At 37.2% G+C, this 12,743-nt stretch overlaps 1 pseudogene; it reads left to right on the top strand.

Annotated features, from left to right (window-relative positions):
* The first annotated feature begins 5,596 nt into the window (after positions 1-5,596).
* On the top strand, positions 5,597-8,549 carry LOC105711976 (melanoma inhibitory activity protein 2-like; annotated as a pseudogene).
* The last annotated feature ends 4,194 nt before the right edge of the window (positions 8,550-12,743 follow it).

Raw genomic sequence — 12,743 nt, 5'->3', positions numbered from 1 at the left:
TAGCTCTCATTTACAAGTGGGAACATGCCGTATGTGGGGATCGCTCCCATGTGAGGCCCCTCGGAATTGGGCCTCACCATATGGTGAGCTTGAGCCAGGACACAGTTTCTCGTTGGAGGCAGTCAAGATCGGGGAAAGTTAAACTGAGATCAAAGGATATCTAAAAGCAACTTTGCTAGACGATAAGGTGATACCTATGTGGTCTGAGAAGACATTGTGTTTATTTTCTGTTTCTGCTTTTTATGACTTTGTCTACCCATTTGCTGGGTCCTGTGCTTGTTCTTGTGACTGCTGTTTGCACAGTTAACAGGCTTACTGCCTCTCTGGTGCCCTGCATAGATAGTTAACTTTTTAACTTTAGCCTTCACTGCTGTTTGCACAGTTAACAGGCTTACTGTCTCTCTGGTGCCTTGCATAGATAGTTAATTTTTTAACTTTAGCTTTCCCCAACCTGATAATGAGACCTGTCTGGATGACTTGATTGTATCGGATTATGTACCTGATTTTACTGTTGTGTTATCTGCTGCCTAAGCTTGTATCCCAGGACTTTCTGTTCCCTTTGATGTATGAGATATTGGTGTCTGTTCCTGCAAACGAAGTAGGACAAAGATATATATACTAACTGTGTGCAAAAATAAATTTGTCACTTAAGCAAAAGCTTACTTGACCCTCCGGACCTCTCTATGCTTTCTCTCTTTTCTTCCAGTGCACTCCCCTATTCAGGTTGGAACCCTCTTGCTGGCCAAGAGTCCCCGGCAGACGTGCCGGTCGCATGGGAACACAGAGCCGTATTTGGTTTTTCATTCCTATGTTAGTTCATTTAGGATAATGGCCTCCAGCTCTATGCATGTTGCTGCAAAGGATATAATCTTGTTCTTTTGTATGGCTGCATAGTATTCCATGGCATATATGTACCACATTTTCTTTATCCTCCCTACTGTTGATGGGAATTTAGGTTGATTTCAAGTCTTTCATATTGTGAACAGTGCTGCAATGAACATACATGTGCATGTGTCTTTATGGTAGAAAGATTTATATTCCTTTGGGAATATACCCAGTAATAGCATTGCTGGGTTGAATGATAGTTCTGTTTTTAGTTCTTTGAGAAATCACCACACTGCTTTCCACAATGGCTGAACTCATTTACATTCCCATGAGCAATGTATAAGTTTTCCCTTTTCCCCATAACCCTGCCAGCATCTGTTGTTTTTTCACTTTTTAATCATAGCCATTCTGACTGATGAGATGATATCTCAGTGTTGTTTTGATTTGCATTTCTCTGATTATTAGTGATGTTGAATATTTTTTTAATATGCTTGTGGGACATGTGTATGTCAGATTAAGCTGAATTTTTACGTGGGAAATAGTGATTGAAATAAATTAGAAATTTTTTATCTTTCCACCTGCTTCTCTGGGTAAAAGCATCTATGGTCTTTTTATAATTGTTAATGGAATGAGTTGATTTGTACATCTGCATTATAAAGAAAAATGCACATCAGACTATGCTTTCACATAAATGACAGTTTTCAGGAACAAACCTAGTTTTCTGCACTTGGGTGAGAAGAACCATGGATAATAGCCATGGATGATAGGATCCTGTTAAATATGCTTCATATAGTGCTTGGGACAAAGTAAGAGCTTGCCCCATGTTAGTTCCTCTCTTTGCCCATTTTCTCCTGCTTTTTGAGAATTGAGTCCCATATTTTTCTTCTATGTATGGTAAACAGTCATTTAAATTAAATTATCATCACTAAAATTTATTTTTGGCTCAGCATTTATGTGAAACTGGGCCCCCAAATTTGCCTTATTTTACAACATCTTGTCGTTTCTTCTGAGATGGCTTTGTTTTCATGTTACACACTTCTGCTACGTCTGGCATGGATTGAATTTATTGATTTATTCCAGCACATTGAAGAAAATATCAAAGCTTAAAATAAAACATGCTACTATATATATAGTTAAAAAGTACTAAAACTCCATTTTAGTCTTTTTTACTCACAATACAAAATAAAATTAAAACTTTCCTGGATGTAAAAGAGGAACTAACAGTTTTAGGACACTTTTGTTTTACATTTTCCTTTAAAAACAAAACTAAAAATTTTAAAAATGGAGTGAAGATGACTGAACTAGTAAAGTTAATACATTTAATATATTATGGAGGTGAAGAGTAAAATTGGTTCTGAATTTTGTGACTCAATACCTAACTGAGTAACCCATTAAGGTTAAAATTATCCTATGATAGAACACCCAACTCTTACATCCAGAATAACATGCAGCCCAGGGCAGCTGAATGTTGTTGAAAAAACTACACAACCCTGCATCATTTAAAATTTACGATCACTGATCTCAAATGGGCCAAGAAGTCTGATATTTCTCTAATAAATTTACTTGTATATTCTCACATGATTATTTTACATTTTCTTTTCCTTCCTCAAATCTCCCATGTTCTTTTCCTTTCTCTCTCAGCTGAAGACTTCATCTCATGCTTCACTGAGAAAGAAGTGGCCACCAGATAAGAATTATATCATCTTTTGAAGGGCTAATATGTCAACTTCTCAGCATCTGTGCCTGTGTATCATAGTTTCTCTTCTGTGACAGTGGAAAATTGTCCCTGTTCTTATCTCAACTCTTACCCTCCACTAGGATTCCACCCTGTCTCACCTACATGAAGATTACAAGCCAAAAATTAATGTTCTCTTTTCTTTCACAAAATTCTCCCTCTCTTATCTCATTCTTATGCCTTTCCCCTATTTCTTCCCTCCCATATCATGGAACTTCTCAAAATGTTTGCATTTGTTGTCTCTTCAGTAGCTTCCTATTTTCTTCTCAACTCAATTTTATTTAGTTTTCATTCTCACGACTCCACTGAAATGATTACTGATGATGTGTTCAACATTCCCACTTGTTCATCTAACAGGTATCTCAAATACATCCACATATATATCCTTATATATGAATAATTCAAATATATTTCCTATGTCCCCCATGTGAAACACATTGCTTAAATGCTGCCTGGCTAGTCTAGTGAGTTTTTATTTTAAAATGAGGTATAATTCATAAACAGTAAAATATACAAATATTAACTGTATAGTTTGATATTTACCTTCACATACATATTTGTAAGCACTTTTTAGTCCAAGATGCAGAACACTGTCATCCACCTGGAAAGTGCCCTTGTGCCTCTTTTCCTGTCAACATTTCTATATGTACTATTTTGTGACTTATGTCATGATGCACTAGCCTCGTCTTGAGCATTATATAAATAGAATAATACAATGTCTACTCTTTGTGCCAGGTATAATTTGTTGAAAATTGTATTTTTTTTTTTTCCGAAGAAGCTTTCAGGAATCCAAATCTTGAACAGCTGGTAATGAACTGGAAGATAGAAATATAAAATGCAAAGTTTTTATACTGTTGTGGGAATATAAATTAGTTCAAACATTGTGGAAGACACTATGGCAATTTCTCAAGGATCTAGAACCAGAAATACCATTTGACCCAGCAATTCCATTACTAGGTATATACCCAAAGGAATACAAATCATTCTACTATAAAGACACATGCACATGTATGTTTACTGAGGCACTATTTACAATAGCAAAATCATGGAACCAACCCAAATGCCCACCCATGATAGACTGGATAAAGAAAATGTGGTACATATACACTATGGAATACTATGCAACCACAAAAAGGAATGAAACTGTGTCCTTTGCAGGGACATGGATGAAGCTGGAAGCCATCATCCTCAGCAAACTAACACAGGAACACCACATGTTCTCACTCAAAAGTGGGTGTTGAACAATGAGAACACATGGACATAGGGAGGGGAACATCAAATACTAGTGCCTGCTGGGGGTCAGGGGGAGGGTAGGGAACTTAGAGGACAGGTCAGTAGGTGCAGAAAGCCACCAAGGCACATGTATACCTATGAAAGAAACCTGTACTTTCTGCACATGTATCCCAGAACTTAAAGTAAAATTAAAAAAAATACAAATGCAAAGTTACTGGCTTCTTCATGCAGACAACTGTTTTGTGGTTTGTTGCTTTGTTAGGGTGTGGATTCTTTCCACCAACTACTGAGTTTATCTTCAAGAAGCAAGTACAAAACATGACATTTCTGGATTTCATGCTTGGAACTTTGAATTAATATATTTTTAATTATCCATCTAAATTTAAAGTATAATTTCAAATCAGTGCTTTCTTACTTTGCTTCATCATTTTATGTCTTAAGTCCAATTAGTTCAATATCTGCTAACAGCATCAACTTGTTCAGTCATTAGGATTCCTCAAAAAAAAAAAAAAAAAAGATGTATTTTTTAGTTGGCTATTAAAATAATTAAAATTAGCCCTTTCTTTGGAAAAAAGAAAATAGTATTTTTGAAATTTATCCTAATGCAAGTATCAATGTTTCCCTTTTAATGCTAGTAGAATTCTGTCACACAAATGTACCATCATTGGTTTATACCTTTTCCTCTTGGTGTGCAGTTTTCTAATTAATTGATTTCTAATGTTATCTTTGCCATTTTCTTTTTTAATTTGCTCCTTTTTTTTTGAGATGCAGTCTAGCACTGTTGCTTGGGCTGGAGTGCAGTGGTGCGATCTTGGCTCACTGCAACCTTTGCCTCCAAGTTTCAAGTGATTCTCCTGCCTCAGCCTCCCAAGTAGCTGGAACTACAGGTGTGCACTACCACACCTGGCTAACTGTTTATTGGTAGAGATGGAGTTTCATCATGTTGCCCAGAGTCCTCTCGAACTCCTGAGCTCAGGCAACATTCACACCTTGGCCTCCAAAAGTGCTAGGATTACAAGTGTGAGATGCTGCTGCTGGCCTATGATGCAATATTTCTTATATTTTAATATCTCTGAATTGGGATGCACCTTAAAAATTTTTATGGCTAAACACATCATGTCTTTAACTGAAAATCTTTTCTTTTTTTCTTGGTAGTACGCTGTGATTAATAATTAACAGTATCCTGGATTTGATGAAATAAAATAACTAAGAAAGTAGTTTCTGAACATAATTTAATTTGTAACACTTGATACTTGCCCAAGAAAATATGTATTCTGTTTCATCAGGATATTTTGGACGTACTGAAGTAGAAACAAATTTTAGGCCAGGTACTGTGGCTCAAGCCTGTATTCATAGCATTTTGGGAGGTGAAGGCGGGAGGATTCTTGAAGGCTAGAAGTTCAAGACCAGCCTGGACAACATGACAAGACTGCATCTCTAAAAATAAAGTAAGAAAAAGGCAGCATGGGCCTGTGAGGCCTGTGGGTGCCCACGTCCCCAGCTCCCCCCACATCCCCAGCTCCCCCACAGCCTGCTCTGCAGTGGTCCACTCCAGTTGCCCCTCCATGGATTCAGGTCCCAGACAGAAGGCTGACTGTTCTCTGCCCTTTGTTGTGGCCCCCACAGGCCCCAGTTACTGCGTCAACCACCAGAGCAGCCTTGGCACTATGGAGAAGCCCCAGTATCAGCGATACTTGAGGCTGGTTGTGGAGGTGTGACACAGGGTTGTGGCAGCACTGCACCAAAGTTTGGGATTAGATCCTAATTCTTATGATTTTCCATGGGATTGGGTGATGGGGCAGCTATGTTTGGATTTTTTGCTATTCTCTTTTTTTTGTGGAGAGGTTTTAGATCCATTAGGAGTCAGCTTTATGTGCAAAGAGAGAAAAAAAGTTTCTGAAAAACTGTCTAGACTAATTGAGGAAAAATGTCAACTACTTGAAAAACTGAGCATTATTCAAAAAGAGTATGAAGGCCATGAAGTAGAGTCATCTTTAAAGGATGCCAGCTTTGAGAAGGAGGCAACAGAAGCACAAAGCTTGGAGGTAACCTGTGAAAAGCTGAACAGGTCTAATGAGGAACTTGAGGAAGAAGTACTATGTCTGGTAAAAGAGTTAAAAGAAGAGAAATCGAAACAGTCTAACAAAATGAACTGATGGCAGATATTTCAAAAAGGATACAGCCTCTAGAAGATGAGTCAAAATCCCTCAAACCATAAGTCGTTGAAGCCAAAATGACCTTCAAGACTTTATTTTCAATGAATGAAGAACCACTGAAGATAGCAATAAAAGATGCTTTGGATGAAAATTCTCAACTTCAGGAAAGCCAGAAACAGCTTTTGCAAGAAGTTGAAGTATGGCAAGAACAAGTGAGTGAACTTAATAAACAGAAAATAACATTGGAAGACTCCAAAATACACGCAGAACAAGTTCTCAGTGATAAAGACAATCACATCAAGACTCTGACTGAACACTTGCTGAAGATGAAGATTGGGCTGCTACGCTTGGAGAAGACAGAATGGATGAAGATAACTTGGAGTCAGAAATGAACAGTGAATCAGAAAATGGTGTGTACTTAGATCATCCTCCAAACGGAGCTTTGAAGAAACTGATTCATGCTGCTAAGTTCAATGCTTGTTTCAAAAGCTTAGAAGGAGAAAGAACCCAAATTTATATTCAGTTATCTGAAGTTGATAAAATGGAGAACTTACAGAACATATTAAAAGTCTTGAGACTGAACTTGCATCTTTGCAGTCAGAAAACACACATTTTGAAAGTGAGAATCAGAAGCTTCAACAGAAACTTAATGACTGAATTATATCAAGAAAATGAAATGAAACTCTACAGGAAATTAACAGCAGAGGAAAATTACCAGTTAGAGACAGAAAAGAAACTTTCTAAAGTAGACAAAAGGATCAGCCATGTCACCGCAAAGCTGGAGACCTATAGAAAGTGAGCCAAAGATCTTGAAGAAGAATTGGAGAGAACGATGCGTTATCATCAAAAGCACACTATTTCCTATGAGAACAAAGCGCATGATAATTGGTTTGCAGTGCGAACTGCTGAAAGACATCTCCATGATTTAAGGAAAGAAAATGCTCTCAACAGACAAAAGTTAACTGAACTAGAGTTTAAATTTGAACTTTTAGAAAAAAATCCATATGCACTGGATGTTCCAAATACACCATTTGGCAGAGAACATTCCTCATATGGTCCTTCACCATTGGGTCAGCCTTCATCTGAAATGAGAGCTTTTCTGTCCCTCCAACTTCATTGGAGGATCCACCCAGATTCTCACCTTTGCTCACAACGAGAGGAAGAAGAGGCTCAAGAGGCCCAGAGAATCCACTGGACCATCAGATTACCAATGAAAGAGGAGAATCAAGCTCTGATATGTTAACTGATTCTCACAGGGGTCCTTCTGACACTGGCCCCTGTCACCTCTGTGGGAACAGGGAGCTTCTGGAGATGCTTTTCCACCAAGGGATTTCCCAGGTCTACCACATGCTCCATTTGCAAGTATGCTTGTTTTTTTAAATTTGTTTTTAAAGCTCAATATGCTTTATTAATCAGAGATGCTAATTTTACTATCCGTTCATGTAGTAACACAGTGGAGGAAAAACTTTTCTAGCATTCTGTGAGTGTACCATTACTCTTCTGAATTGGGAAGGCAGGCAGCCATCAGTGGAATGTAATGAGGTTTCACATCGATTCATCTTAATAATTTAGATTTCTGTATTTTGGTAGTCAAGAAAATAATTGACTTTTTGCAGGTCTTATAAAACTAAAATTATCTGCATCTTATTGGTAGTAACTGGGTATTCTGGCCAGAATTTTAAAAAATTAAAATTTATATTCTAGCATTAAAATTAATGGCTAAGATATTTTTAAAAGTCTTTTTCATAAGTAGCTCTGATGTAGTGCTACTTATTTAAAACTTAAAATGTATTTATATTTGACCTAATTGTTGAATTTATTGAATTCTTTTAAAGCTTCACATAAAAAAAAGGGAATAATACATTGCTTTCATATTCATACTTTACATTCTGCAGGACAACTATGTGGTTATCAAATACTAGGCTTTGCCTATGAATTTCTTATCTAGTCATTCCTTCCCTTGTTTTGCCTCTGTTTTTAAAGTTTAAAGTGAATTAAAATGAATTTTTGGGGGGCAGTTTAAGGTGGTCTTTGATATAACTGGAAATGATTTAGTATAATATCAAATCAGAATTAGGAATCATTGATGTGAATTTTAAGTTTGGTGAAAATTGTATTATATCAAAAATGTTATTTGAGAAGGACGTTGACAATGAAAGAAAAAATATTTTTACAGTAAGTTTTATATATTTTGAAATACTTCCTCTCTTTTTAAAAACAGGTGTTAGGACAAAAATTACATTAAAAATTAGTGATATTTCCTTTAATCATCTGTATTTGAAGTGGTACACTTTTCTCAATGTTGTAAAAATTAGTTTGTTAGATCAAGTAATTATTCTGGTGTCAATTTAAAAATAATAGGTAATGGAAGTTATAAACTTAATGATTTATTAGGGCACAGTGCAAGTTCTCAAAGTTATAAAACGTCTTTTACCAATCTCTTTGAACAGTGAGAAACATGTATCCACCGAGGAGTTTTCCTCCTTACCTTCCCCAAGACCTGGATTTTTGCTCCCACCTCCACTCCAGAAGTGAGTTCCTTCAGGGTTGATTCCACCTTCAAATGAGCCTGTTGCTGAACATCCAGGACCACAGCAAGAAACCTGACATTATTTTTGCTCTCTTCAAAAATAATTCTAACTGATCGGATTTTCAATTTAAAGTAACTGTGGTTACTGTATAACTTATACTTACTTTACTTATACTTAGGCTTTCACTAAAATTCAAGTTTAAAGGAATTATAAATCTCAGGCTAGTATTTTGTAAATAAAGATGATTTAAATATGAATCTTATAGTAAGTTATTTTCATTTTATTTTATTCTAGAGAGCATATTTTATGCAGTCAGAAAAGATCACTTAAAAAAGATGGTGTAACTATTTATTTTAATTTGATTATCTAATTCACTATTATATAAACAATAGTTGGAGTTTTATATATGTAATCTTGCAGGTGGGAAGGCTTTGAATTCTAAAGGCTGTGTATGCCAAGAACTGTATTTACTGGGGTTCTCAGCAAATATGAAAGTAACTTTATGCTGAATTAAATAAATTTTAGTTGACTTAAAGACTTGTTTGGCATTGATAATAAAATCAGCTAGTTTTTCTATTAGAAAAAACTCATAGCATATGTAATGTGAACCCTAATGGGAACTGTGAGTTTAATTAATAATAATGTATCAGTATCAGCTCATCAATTATAACAGATATGCCACACTAATGCCAGATGTTAATAATAGGGGAAACTGTGTATGTGGGTGGGACAGGAAAAGGGTATATCAGAACTCTATACTTTCTGTTCAATTTTTCTGTAAACCTCAAACTGCTCTAAAAATTCACTGAAGAAATGAGAGGTAAGAAGAAAAGCTGAAAAAATAAAAATGCCAAAGAAATAAAAATAGAAGAAAATATAATACATTTAAGAATAAACTTGGATTTTCTCTCTTCTGCTGCCTTGAGAAGAAGGTGCCTGCCTCCCTTTCACCTTCTGCTATGATTGAAAGTTTCCTGAGGGCTCCCTAGCCATGTGGAACTTGACATGATGAAAAAAAGTTTGAAGGGATCTATTCCCACCAAGTTTTAAAAATATATAATAAGAGGGAGCCAGGAGATCAGGCATGGCTGGTCCCACCCCGACAAAAACAAAAACAAAAAAACAGCAATTAGAAATGCTCTGGGTTGAGAGTTTTGGGACGGTCCAGCTCTGTGGGGGAGGGGTGTCCACCATTACAGAGAAAGTCCGTGATTACAGAGGCAGGCCAATATTGCGGAAGCAGCTCTAACTACACCCATATAAACAGGACTGCAGGGAAGTTCACACAGCAGCTGTGCAGAGCCCACAGAAGCTCAGTGAAGCCTCTGCAGGCTGAGATTGACTAGGCTGCCTCCTTGTGGGCAGGGAAAATGGCAGCAACTCAGTGGAATCTCATAAAGCCCTAACTCCCTGGGACAGAACACCTGGGGAATAAAAAAAGGGGGTTTATGAGTTCTGCTGCTGCAGACTTAAACTTACCAAAATCAGAAAGTCAACAACTACAAAGTTGACAGGTGGATAAATCCACAAAGATGATGGGAAGAAATCAGCATAAAAAGGATGAAAACACCCGAAACCGGAAAACCTCTCCTTCTACAAGGGATCACAACTCCTCACCAGCAAGGGAACAAGACTGGATGGAGAATGAGTGTGATGAAATGACAGAATCAGGCTTCAGAAAGTGGAAAATAAGACACTTCCATGAGCTAAAAGAACATGTTCTAACCCAATGCAAAGAAACTAAGAACCTTGAAAAAAGACTTGACGAAATGCTAACGAGAATGGACAACTTAGAGAGGAATATGAGTGAATTGATGGAGCTGAAAAATACAACACGAGAATTTCGCGAAGCATGCACAAGTTTCAACAGCCAAATTGACCAAGCAGAAGAAAGGATATCAGAGGTTGAAGATCAACTCAATGAAATAAAACAAGAAGGCAAGATTAGAGAAAACAGAGTAAAAAGAATGAACAAAGTCAACAAGAAATATGGGACTATGTGAAAAGACCTAATCTATGTTTGATAGGTGTACCTGAATGTGATGAAGAGAATGAATCCAAGGTGGAAAATACTCTTCAGGATATTATCCAGGAAAACTTCCCCAACCTAGCAAGGCAGGCCAATATTCAAGTCCAGAAAATACAGAGAACACCACAAAGATATTCCTCAAGAAGAGCAACCCCAAGGCACATAATCGTCAGATTCACCAAGGTTGAAATGAAGGAGAAAATGCTAAGGGCAGCCAGAGAGAAAGGTCGGGTTACCCACAAAGGGAAGCCCATCAGACTCACAGCAGATCTCTCAGCAGAAACCCTACAAGCCAGAAGAGTCTGGGGGCCAATATTCAACATCCTTAAAGAAAAGAACTTTCAACCCAGAATTTCATATCCAGCCAAAGTACGCTTCATAAGTGAAGGAAAAATAAAATCCTTTGTGAACAAGCAATTACTCAGAGATTTCATCACCACCAGACTGGCTTTACAAGAGCTCCTGAAAGAGGCACTACACATAGGAAAGAACAACCAGTACCAGCCACTCCAAAAACACACGAAATGGTAAAGAGCATCAACACAATGAAGAATCTGCAGCAACCAACGGGCAAAACAGCCAGCTAGCATCAAAATGGCAGGATCAAATTCACACATAACAATATTAACCCTAAACGTAAATAGACTAAATGCCCCAATCAAAAGACACAGACTGGAAAATTGGATAAAAAGCCAAAAGCCATCAGTGTGCTGTATCCAGGAAACCCACCTCACATGCAAGGATACACAAAGGCTCAAAATAAAGGGATGGAGGAAGATTTACCAAGCAAATGGAGAGCAAAAATAGCAGGAGTTGCAATTCTCATCTCTGATAAAATAGACTTTAAAGCAACAAAGATCAAAAGAGACAAAGAAGGACATTACATAATGGTAAAAGGATCAATGCAACAACAAGAGCTAACAATCCTAAATATATATGCACCCAATACAGGAGCACCCAGATACATAAGGCAAGTTCTTAATGACTTACAAAGAGACTTAGACTCCCACACAATAATAGTGGGAGACTTCAACACACCATTGTCAATATTAGACAGATCAACGAGACAGAAAATTAACAAGGATATCCAGGACTTGAACTCAGACCTGGACCAAGCAAACCTAATAGACATTTACAGAACACTCCACCCCAAATCCACAGAATATACATTCTTCTCAGCACCACATCACACCTACTCTAAAATTGACCACATAATTGGAAGTAAATCACGCCTCAGCAAATGCAAAAGAACGGAAACCATAACAGTCTCTCAGACCACAGTGCAATCAAGTTAGAACTCAGAATTCAGAAACCAACCCAGAACCACACAGCTTCATGGAAAATGAACAACTTTCTCTTGAATGTTGACTGGATAAACAATGAAATGAAGGCAGAAATAAAGATGTTCTTCGAAACCAAAAAGAATGAAGACACAACATACCAGAATCTCTGGGACACATTTAAAGCAGTCTCCAGAGGAAAATATATAGCAATAAGTGCCCAGATGAGAAGCAAGAAGAGATCTAAAATTGACACCCTATCATCAAAATTGAAAGAGCTAGAGGAGCAAGATCAAAAAAACTCAAAACCTAGCAGAAGACAAGAAATAACTAAGATCAAAGCAGAATTGAAGGAGATAGAGACATTGAAAAACCCTTCAAAACATCAATAAATCCAGGAGCTGTTTTTTTTTAAAAGATCAACAAAATAGACAGACCACTAGCCAGATTAATAAAAAAGAAAAGAGAGAATAACCAAATAGATGCAATAAAAAATGATAAAGGGGATATCATGACAGATTGCACAGAAATTCAAACCATTATCAGAGATTATTACAAACAAGTCTATGCACATAAACTAGGAAACCTGGAAGAAATGGATAAATTCCTGGACAGTTGCCTCCTCCCAAGCCTAAACCAGGAAGAAGTCGAAACCCTGAATAGACCAGTAACAAGGTCTGAAGTCGAGGCAGCAATTAAGAGCCTACCACCCAAAAAAAGCCCAGGTCCAGATGGGTTCACAGCCAAATTCTACCAGACATACAAAGAGGAACTCGTACCATTCCTTCTGAAACTATTCCAAATAATCCAAAAAGAGGGAATCCTTCCCACATCATTTTATGAGACCATCATCATCCTGATACCAAAACCCGGCAGAGACTCAACAAGAAAAGAAAACTATAGGCCAATATCCATGATGAACATAGATGCAAAAATATTCAATAAAATACTGGC

This window comes from Aotus nancymaae, unplaced genomic scaffold (genome assembly GCF_030222135.1).
Source record: "Aotus nancymaae isolate 86718 unplaced genomic scaffold, 86718_ANA_hifiasm-v0.15.2.pri h1tg000016l, whole genome shotgun sequence".
Lineage (NCBI taxonomy): Eukaryota > Metazoa > Chordata > Mammalia > Primates > Aotidae > Aotus > Aotus nancymaae.
The sequence above is the reverse complement of the archived record's forward strand: the minus strand, read 5'-3'. Positions and strand labels throughout refer to the sequence as shown.